The sequence below is a fragment of the Triticum aestivum genome, chromosome 3D (genome assembly GCF_018294505.1).
Source record: "Triticum aestivum cultivar Chinese Spring chromosome 3D, IWGSC CS RefSeq v2.1, whole genome shotgun sequence".
Taxonomy (NCBI): Eukaryota; Viridiplantae; Streptophyta; class Magnoliopsida; order Poales; family Poaceae; genus Triticum; species Triticum aestivum.
In genome coordinates, this window is record NC_057802.1 from 426,511,505 (window position 1) to 426,521,712 (window position 10,208).

The following is a 10,208-nucleotide window of genomic DNA, read 5'->3' on the forward strand; positions in this document are numbered from 1 at the left end:
CATCCATATTGCACTTGTATCACCATCTCTTCGCCGAACTAGTGCACCTATACAATTTACCATTGTATTGGGTGTGTTGGGGACACAAGAGACTCTTTGTTATTTGGTTGCAGGGTTTTGTGAGAGAGACCACCTTCAACCTACGCCTTCCACGGATTGATAAACCTTAGGTCATCCACTTGAGGGAAACTTGCTACTGTCCTACAAACCTCTGCACTTGGAGGCCCAACAACGTCTACAAGAAGAAGGTTGCGTAGTAGACATCAGCTAACAATTAAATTGCCCAAACATCTATATTGGAATATATTACAGCTGAAGACTGGACAACCCTTGTTAAACACTGGTCTGATCCAAACTCAGGTAGTGTCGTGGTTTTGTCACGACAGATGTCCTAGAGAAAGGACTTAGTCGTGGAGCCATCACTACGGGTTAACTTAAAGGGGTTAAAGCGGACAAGGGACGCAAGAGAGTTTTATACTAGTTCGGCCCCTTACGATGAAGGTAAAAGCCTACGTCTAGTTGTGATGGAATTGCTGGGGTTTCGATGACCAGGGAGCGAATACGCTTTGCCTGAGTCTCGGGTTGTTGTCTGTTGTCCTTGAACCGCCGCCGGGTCGTCCCCTTATATACATGGGTTGACGCCCATCGGTTTACAGAATCCTGAGGCCGGCTCATAATCGTGTCCGGCTCGGTTTCTGCTATTTCTATCTTACAACACAAGTTTACATATCAATGCCGGTTTATATCTACAGGCCTTAAACCGGCTTTGGGCCCTGGGCCTTCATAAAGCATCACCGTCTGTCTTCATGGACTTCAGATACAAATGAACTACTTATGGGGTTAACCTGGCCTCTCCTGGCCGGTTTACGCCCAGTGGTAATATCCCCAACATTAGGCCCCAGATTGATTTGAACGGGTTCATGTCAATCCTCAATACTTAAGAAAATTTCTTCTTCAACATCTTCACATAATCTTGTAAACCGTCGTGACATCATCTTCTAGGACCAAGGTAAAGCGCCGTGACGTCACCTGTTATTTAAAACTCTGTACAATCCACCTTCATTAATGAGCCTCCGACAATCGAGGCGATAGCTCCGCCTCATATCCAAAATTTAGGCTCCTCGATTTTCGCGCCTGACGCTTATCTTTCTGCCCTTATAAATAGGGCCTGGGGGTCTTTCCATTCCCCCCCCCCCCGTATCTCTTCACCTCATCTTCTTCCTTGCACTGCCCATCCTTTGGAGCTCCGCCGCCACCGTCGACCTCCGTTTCTTCCTCCGCGACGGCCACTGCATCAACCTGATCGGACCAGAAAAACGCGGCAATCCTCCGCTGCTTCCTCAGCACCAGTACGTTCCTCCTTTCTTACTCCAGATCGACCATTAGGGTTCGTCGTTCTTCGTAGTTCTTGAATCTGTTTGTTTCTCTTTAGCAGTACCAATGTGTCGTGGAATTGTCACGGCAGATGTCCTTGAGCTAGGACTTAGTCGTGGAGCCATCGCAACTAGGAAGCTTGAAGGGGTTAATGCGGGACAAGGAACACGAGGGTTTATACTGGTTCGGCCCCTTACGGTGAAGGTAAAAGCCTACGTCCAGTTCGAGGTGGTATTGATTGGGGTTACGATCACCAGGGAGCTAAACTGCTATCTCGGCTCTCGACGAGATTGTTGTCGCCCTTAAACTGCTGCCGGGTCGTCCCTTTATATAAGGAGGCTGACGCCCTGCAGCTCTCAGAGACCCGGCCGGCTCATAAGAGTGTCCGGCTGGGACTCTCAACTATTCTTGCCTTACACTACAAGTTCTACCATAATAATGATTGTAACTACGGGCCTTAAGCCATATCCGGATCTTAAGCCCATCTTTGGCCCACCGTTTTTAAGCTTGGCGCCGGGCTTCTGGCAATGACCATATGAGTAACCCGGCCCCTCCGGGCGGGTGACTCTAAGGTCTATATCCTCAACATTAGGCCCAGATTGATTTGAGCCGGCTCATGTCAATCTTCAACTCCTTCGACAGACAGCAAAAATCTCCGGCTTACCATTCGTGTGAAGGCCATAACCCGGCGTGATGTCATCCTCTGGACTCCGGATAATCCGCCGTGACGTCATCTTCCATCAAGTCCGTTTTTTACTCCGCCAGATCCGCAACGGATCTTTACCTTTACTGTCATCCCGAAAATCAAGGCGCTGCGTGGGGAGATAACCACGCCACGGTCTCCTTGATTCTCGCGCCCGCTTTACGAGCTCGCCTTATAAATAGGCCGGCCCGTCGGGCTCTTCTCATGCTCCTTCGTCTGTCGTCTTCTTCCTCTCACTGTCCCATGCTGCTTGAGCTCCGCCGCCGTCGCCGCCGCGGGTCTCCTCGTCGTCACCAGCTCAGGCCGCTGCATCACCCTGATCTGACCAGAGAAACGCGGCGACCTTCGCGACTCTCCAGCTCTTGTAAGTCCCGCTTGTCCTGTAGAGTAGATCTGCCGCAGGATTCATCCACGTTCTTCGTGTTCGTCGCCAGTGCCCGCAAGTTCCGGTAGTTCTCATAGTTACTGCCCCTGTTTGATCTTAGATCTGCATAGAACTAGTGCGGCGGTTGTTTGGTACCCATTTTACACGCAAGCAGGTCTCTTTTTACTGCTTAAGAACTTTGTTCAAGCCCAAGAACTCCCTCACTCCTGTTTCTAGGTCTAGAAATTTTTTCTTTTGCCCGACCATTTTGATCCAAAAAAGTTACTGCAATGTGTGAAACCTGTTTTACCACACTTATTAAAAAACTGTAATCAGTGAATCTCGGCGGTTTACATTTCCGGTTGAAAGAAACCACACGCCGTAGAATCTTCCGGCTTAAGAGAAAACCATGCTTCGTAGAATCCTCCGGCTTAGCTGTGATAAGGCCGTAAATAATCAATTTATTCTGAATGCCCCTGCGGCTCAAATAACCCGCTGCACTTAGGTATATACCATTAGTCCCCTTCATAAGCCGCCATCGTAGCCTTGATCTGTAGATCTCCTCCGGCTTATCATTAACCCGGACGTTTTTTCCTTTTTGTCATAGACTGCCGACCTTCACCATGCCTCCCAAAGCTCCCATTACTTGTAACTAGATGAGGTCCAATGTCACCAACGAGACTCTAGCGGATTTTGTTAAGTCAAGATATCTGCCCAAGAAAGACATCATGTCCTATCGTGCCCCTGACCCGTCAAAAGAGAGGCCACAGCCAAAGGATGGGGAGGTAGTGATTTTTGCGGATCACATGAGCCGGGGCTTCGCACCGCCCGGCTCAAAGTTTTTTAGAGCTGTTCTAAATTTCTTCGATTTGCGGCCTCAACACATAGGACCCAACTCAGTGTCCAACATCTGCAATTTCCAAGTCTTCTGTGAGGTTTATCTTGGAGAAGAGCCTAGTCTGCTGCTCTTCAGAGAGCTTTTTTACTTAAACCGTCAGAATGAGTGCGCCAATGGGCCAAGTCTGGAGTTAGGCGGCATCTCCATCCAGCGGCGCAGAGACTGCCTTTTCCCTTACGCAGAGCCGCCGAGCCACCCAAAGGACTGGAACATGACTTGGTTCTATTGCCAAGATACATCACCGGCTGACGAGAGTCCGTTGCCCGGCTTTCGCCCCTCACGTCTGGAGCCGACTCACCCTCTGTCGGACAAGCTGACTCAAGCGGAGCGCCAGCCTCTACTCCCCACCATCAACAAGATCAAGGCTCTCCTGGGCAATGGTCTAAACGGAATCGACCTAGTCCGGGTCTGGATCTCATGGCGGGTGATCCCATTGAGCCGCCGCCCCGGCTTAATGTGTGAATACACAGGACGAAAGGATGACCCTCAGAGACACAGCCGCAATGATCTTCCAGAAGACGTTGCAGAGGAGATGACCAAGGCTCTTTTGAACGAGAGCCTGGCGGATTGCGGAAGGACCGGGTTAACCCCCTTCTGCAAGACCAACCCAGCCCCAGCGGTAAGCCGCTGACTTCAACTTGTTATCTTCTTATGCATATAACCTTCATCTGAACAGTTTTAAAAACTCATCATTGTATTTTTCAGGCTGATGACAAGTTCTGGCGGGTCAAATACGACCATGAGGCGGCCAAGAAGGCCAGGAAGGCGAAGAAAGCCGCCAAGAAAGCCGCCCCTCGCAAGAAAGGAAGCAGGCCTACTGCTTCGGAGCTGATGCAATTAAGCGACAGCTCCGAGTCAGAGGTAACCCCTAAACCTTTAAGTCCTTGCTGTATTTGTTTGTTTGTTGTTGTCTGCCTTATCAATACTTGCTCATTAACAGGATGACACCGGCGCAAGTAACCCGGTGGTTGAAGAGGTAATGTCACTTTCCTCCGACTCGGAGCCCTTGCCAAAGCTGAAAGTCCGAAGGGTAACCCGGAAAGTAAGCTTTTCACATCCTTTAGCTTATCAAGACCCTCAATTTATTTTGAAGCGACAGGTCCATGAAAGCCGACGTCACACCCGGACCAACAAGGACACCAACCTCTCAGCCGGGTTACCCGACGCAACAAGGAAACGCCGAACTGAGGTTATTTCCCACTTGTACCCTTTTCACCCGTTGGTGGGTGTTATCCGTCAGCCACTCAACTCTTCTGACTCCAATTACCAGGAGACCTCCCCCTCTTCGGGCGACTCTATGCAGTCGAGTCTTCCGGCTTTCAAGACCGCGCCCGGGTAACGATAATCATATCATGTTGTTCTGATCTTTAATCTTATTTTTTGTACTAACCTTTGTTGTTCTTTCAGTGCCCAGGCAAAGCTCACCAAGAGGGTGAAAAAACCAAGTCAGCCGGAGTGCCGGATTTGCCTGAGCCGGAGGTGACGGTCCAAGACCCGCCAGCTGCCTCCGCCCGCGAAGCCACCACTCCAATGGACACGGCGCGAGTAGAAGCTTCTGCTGACCCAGAGGCCTCTGGCTCGGCCCAACCAACAAATGACCCGGACGTGGTAATCACCCGGACGGAGTTCGTTGAGCCGGGGAGACCTACCGTGCTGGCCAAGTGCTCCACTAAGGGGGAGTTGCTGCAGCCCCACCGGGTGAACCTGGACCTCTCCGACTACACCAACCTGAGCATTGGAGAGCTCGTCTCTGGCTACATCAGCCAAGTGCACAAGAGCCGGGACGCCGAGGTTGCCATGGTGACCCAGATCCAGCAGAAGTCTGAGGTAATATCCTTTTGTTCTTTTATTCACTGCTTAGTTATCTGTACCATGCTAGCCCCCAAGTCGACGACTTATGACTGAGTATGTTGTAGACTTAGGTTCCGGCTTACTCCATTTGAACCGGCAATATGTAGATAGAAAACGTTCAATATGCATTAGCCCCCAAGTGCCAAGTGTCTTTTCTTGGAAAACGCTTGGGACTTTAAATTTGTAGAGTAATTGTTCATGCCATAACCCGGAAACTTATACAGGCTGCTGGCAAGAAGCTGGAGACTGACCTTGCTGATCTCACGAGCCGGCTAAAGATGCAAGAAATGGAGACCCGAAAGGCAAACGCCAAGTTTGTATCCATCATCGCTGCTCAAGAGAAACTGAAGACAGAATTTGATGCTGAGCGGAAAGCCTGGGCCGAAGAGAAGGCCGCATTGGTAACCCGGGCTGAACAGGCGGAGAAGACTCTCTCCGAGAAGACCGCTGAGCTCTCGGGCCTAAAGCGCCAGGTTTCCCAGATGGTGGCCGCCATCTTCGGTAAGTCGCCTCACCGGCTTTCATCAAGTTTAAAATGTTTACATCTCATAACTCATCCTTGTCGCCGGCTTGTCTGATTCTGTTAAACAGGTCCCAGAAGTGCCAACCTCGATCAGAGCGTGGTCACCAAGCTGAAGGCCGTGTATACCCTGGTGGAGCAGCTCTACACCGGGTCACAGCGTGCCTTAGCTGTGGTGGCCCTATCCAACGAGGTGCCAACTCACCTGGCAGAAGTCCTGTGCCGGCTCGCCGTTCTGCCTCAGCGGATCCAAGAGCTGCGACGGGCCTCTGCGAGAGCCGGAGCGATCGCCGCGCTGAGCCGCGCCAAGGCATTCCTGCCAGAGTTAGACCCGGCGGACATCGCCCTTGCCTATCCAAGCCTGAAGGAAGACGGCTCAGCTTTCGATCAGAAGGACTTCACAGCTTGCGTGAAGGCTGTACGCCCGGTGGCCACCCTTATCGGGAACGACAACGACCTAACCAAGTACCAGCCGGGTTACAACGCGGAGAATCAGAGGATTCCAACCCCTCGCTATGAAGCCCTCAACTTGATCCCGCCGGCTCGTCAGCACACTTTCGCCCCCGAGATTGACCCGGCCGGGTTAATTGACGAGGAAGCCCAATTCGAAGCTCTCAGCGGCATCGACTGGAAGTCATCAACTTTCCAGGTCTTGGGATCAGCCGGAGGAGAGGATAGGAACGAGCCAGAGACTTCAACTCAGCAAGCATCATAACTCGGCTGGCGTTTTACCAAACAATGCTCCACCCTTTTAGACTTGATGAGTTTTGTAATAGAGTAGGTGCAACAGTTTATCTCTGCCATGCCATCGCGCACGTATTGAATGCGAAAGTCTTTTGAAGTTGTCTCTTTGATATTTCTCCAGGTCATAATCAATCATTTGCCTTACTTAACCTCAAAGAGGCACCTTTAATTATCCTGCATAGATGGGCAAATCACAAGTCTCGAGGCGGTTTAACGGCCTGCAATCATACTTCCGGTTTAGATAACCCGGATGAGAAAGTTGGTACCGCAAGTCCGGTTTACCCGCCTTATAATACTCATTGCGTTCAGCAATACTACAAACCAAAGTTAAGCCGGCAAAGTGAGACCCGGCTGTACATACCTTGACATAATTAGAGAAAACTTGTGATAAAACATAACAACTTAGGGGCTTCCGGTTCGAATACGACCAGAGACCCGGCCCAAAGGGGTTAAGCTAAGATTCGGATACGATCATATAGCCCCCAGTGGGTGTGGCGATGCCAATCAAGAGGGTTCCGACAGCTATGTTCTCTTTGGTTCGAATACGACCCATGTTTGAACAGGAAGCCCCCAAGTGATTTTAAGAATTGTTTAACGACGCTGATTCGAATACGATCCACGTCGGTTCTCAGAGGGGTTAAACTATGATTCAAATATGACCAAAGGTAACCTCCCAATGAGCTCGGCACTTTGCCAATCAAATGGGTATCGACAGCTATGTTCTCTTTGGTTCGAATACGACCCATGTTTGAACAGGAAGCCCCCAAGTGACCTTATTGCTTACGGCTAAATTCAAATACGATCATAAGCCGGATCCTCCTTTAAGTCATCATGTAATCTTGCAATGAATATAACATGTGCATATTTGGAGGAGAAAAAAGGACAGAGGTCCTGCTTTATTGCTTATCATAATATATACATGGCTGAGAGAAATATGTACACCACGAGAGCCGGTGGCTCAAGTGTAGTAAGGACGAAGCTGAGCTATGTTCCACGGCCGACGGGTCTCTTCCTCCGACTTACGTGAATCTTTGTGCTCCCGAATGTCAATGAGGTAATATGACCCGTTGTGCAAGTTCTTGCAGACCACAAAAGGCCCTTCCCAAGGCGGGGATAACTTGTGCGCATCTGTTTGATCCTGGATGAGCCGGAGCACGAGATCGCCTTCCTGGAAGACCCGGGATTTGACCCGGCGGCTATGATAACGGCGCAGGTCTTGTTGGTAAATCGCTGAACGGGCTGCTGCCACATCACGCTGTTCGTCCAACAAGTCAAGAGCATCTTGGCGCGCCTGTTCATTATCCGTCTCAACATAAGCCGCCACGCGAGGTGAGTCATGACGGATGTCACTGGGGAGGACTGCTTCTGCTCCATAAACCATGAAGAAAGGCGTAAAACCTGTAGACCTGTTAGGAGTACTGTTGATGCTCCATAACACGGAGGGCAACTCCTCCACCCAACAACCCGGCGTCCGTTGCAAAGGGACCAAAAGCCGGGGCTTGATACCCTTCAGAATCTCCTTATTAGCTCTCTCAGCTTGACCATTGGACTGAGGATGAGCTACTGAGGAAACATCAAGTCGGATATGCTCGCGTTGACAAAACTCTTCCATGGCACCTTTGGAGAGATTGGTGCCATTGTCAGTTATAATGCTGAGCGGAAAACCAAAGCGGAAAATCACCTTTTTCATAAATTGAACCGCCGTGGCTGCATCGCACTTGCTAACTGGCTCAGCTTCCACCCTTTTTGTGAATTTGTCAACTGCCACCAAGAGGTGGGTCTTCTTATCCTTGGACCTTTTAAAAGGCCCAACCATGTCAAGCCCCCAGACCGCAAAGGGCCAAGTGATTGGGATCATCCTCAACTCCTGAGCCGGCACATGAGCCCGTCGTGAGAACCTCTGGCAACCATCACATTTACTGACCAAGCCCTCTGCATCAGCATGAGCCGTCAACCAATAAAAACCATGACGAAAAGCTTTGGCCACAAGAGACTTTGAGCCGGCATGATGGCCACAATCCCCTTCATGGATCTCACATAAAATCTCTTGCCCTTCCTCAGGGGAAACACAACGCTGAAACGCCCCCGTGACACTGCGGTGATGCAACTCCCCATTGATAACAATCATTGACTTAGCCCGCCGGGTTATTTGCCTGGCCAAAGTTTCATCCTCAGGCAACTCGCCCCGGGTCATGTAAGCCAGATATGGCATTGTCCTGTCTGGTATGATATGGAGAGCCGCCACCAGTCGGGCCTCCGGGTCAGGGACAGCCAAGTCTTCCTCTGTAGGCAACTTAACAGAAGGGCTATACAGGACGTCCAGGAAAGTGTTAGGTGGCACCGGTTTTCGTTGAGAGCCCAGCCGGCTTAAAGCATCCGCCGCCTCGTTCTTCCTGCGATCGATGTGTTCCACTTGATAACCCTGAAAGTGCCCAGCAATAGCATCAACCTCGCGGCGATAAGCCGCCATGAGAGGGTCCTTGGAATCCCACTTTCCTGAGACTTGTTGAGCCACCAAGTCTGAGTCGCCAAAGCACCTTACCCGGCTTAAGCTCATCTCTTTAGCCATCCGAAGACCATGGAGCAAGGCCTCGTACTCAGCCGCGTTGTTAGTGCAAGGAAACAGCAACTGTAGCACATAATGAAACTTGTCACCTTTAGGGGAAGCCAACACGACTCCAGCCCCCGAGCCCTCCAACTGCCTGGACCCTTCAAAGTGGATAGTCCAATATGTGTTATCCGGCTTCTGCTCAGGCACTTGTGATTCTGTCCAGTCATTGATGAAATCCACCAAGGCCTGAGATTTAACAGCAATGCGTGGCACGTACTTGAGACCATGAGGTCCAAGCTCTATAGCCCACTTAGCTACTCTCCCTGTGGCCTCTCTGTTTTGAATGATATCACCAAGAGGGGCAGAACTGACCACAGTGATGGGATGACCCTGGAAATAATGCTTAAGTTTCCGGCTTGCCATGAACACACCGTAAACAAGCTTCTGCCAATGCGGATACCGCTGCTTGGACTCAATGAACACTTCGCTGACATAATAAACCGGCCGCTGAACCGGATGCTCCTTACCCTCTTCTTTGCGCTCCACCACCACGGCCACACTGACGGCTCGTGTGTTAGCAGCCACATACAACAATAAGGGCTCCTTATCAACCGGAGCAGCAAGGACTGGGGGCTCCGCCAGCTGCTTCTTCAAATCCTCAAAGGCAGTGTTAGTTGCATCATTCTAGACAAAGTTATCAGTTTTCTTCATCAACTGATATAATGGCATGGCCTTCTCACCCAAACGGCTTATGAACCGGCTTAAGGCAGCGATGCGACCCGCCAAACGCTGAACGTCATTTATACATGCCGGCTTAGCCAGGGAGGTGATGGCCTTGATCTTCTCCGGGTTAGCTTCAATGCCTCTGTCAGAAACCAAAAAACCCAAGAGTTTGCCTGCAGGAACACCAAAAACACACTTGGCCGGGTTAAGCATCATCTTGTAGATCCGGAGATTATCAAAGGTTTCTCTCAAATCATCTATCAGGGTTTCCTCTTTTATGGACTTAACCACGATATCGTCCACATAAGCATGAACATTGCGCCCAATCTGTTTATGAAGACAGTTCTGTACACAACGCTGGTAAGTCGCCTTTGCACACTTGAGTCCAAAGGGCATAGACACATAACAGAAGGCTCCAAAGGGAGTGATGAACGCCGTCTTCTCCTGGTCCTTAACTGCCATCTTAATCTGATGATATCC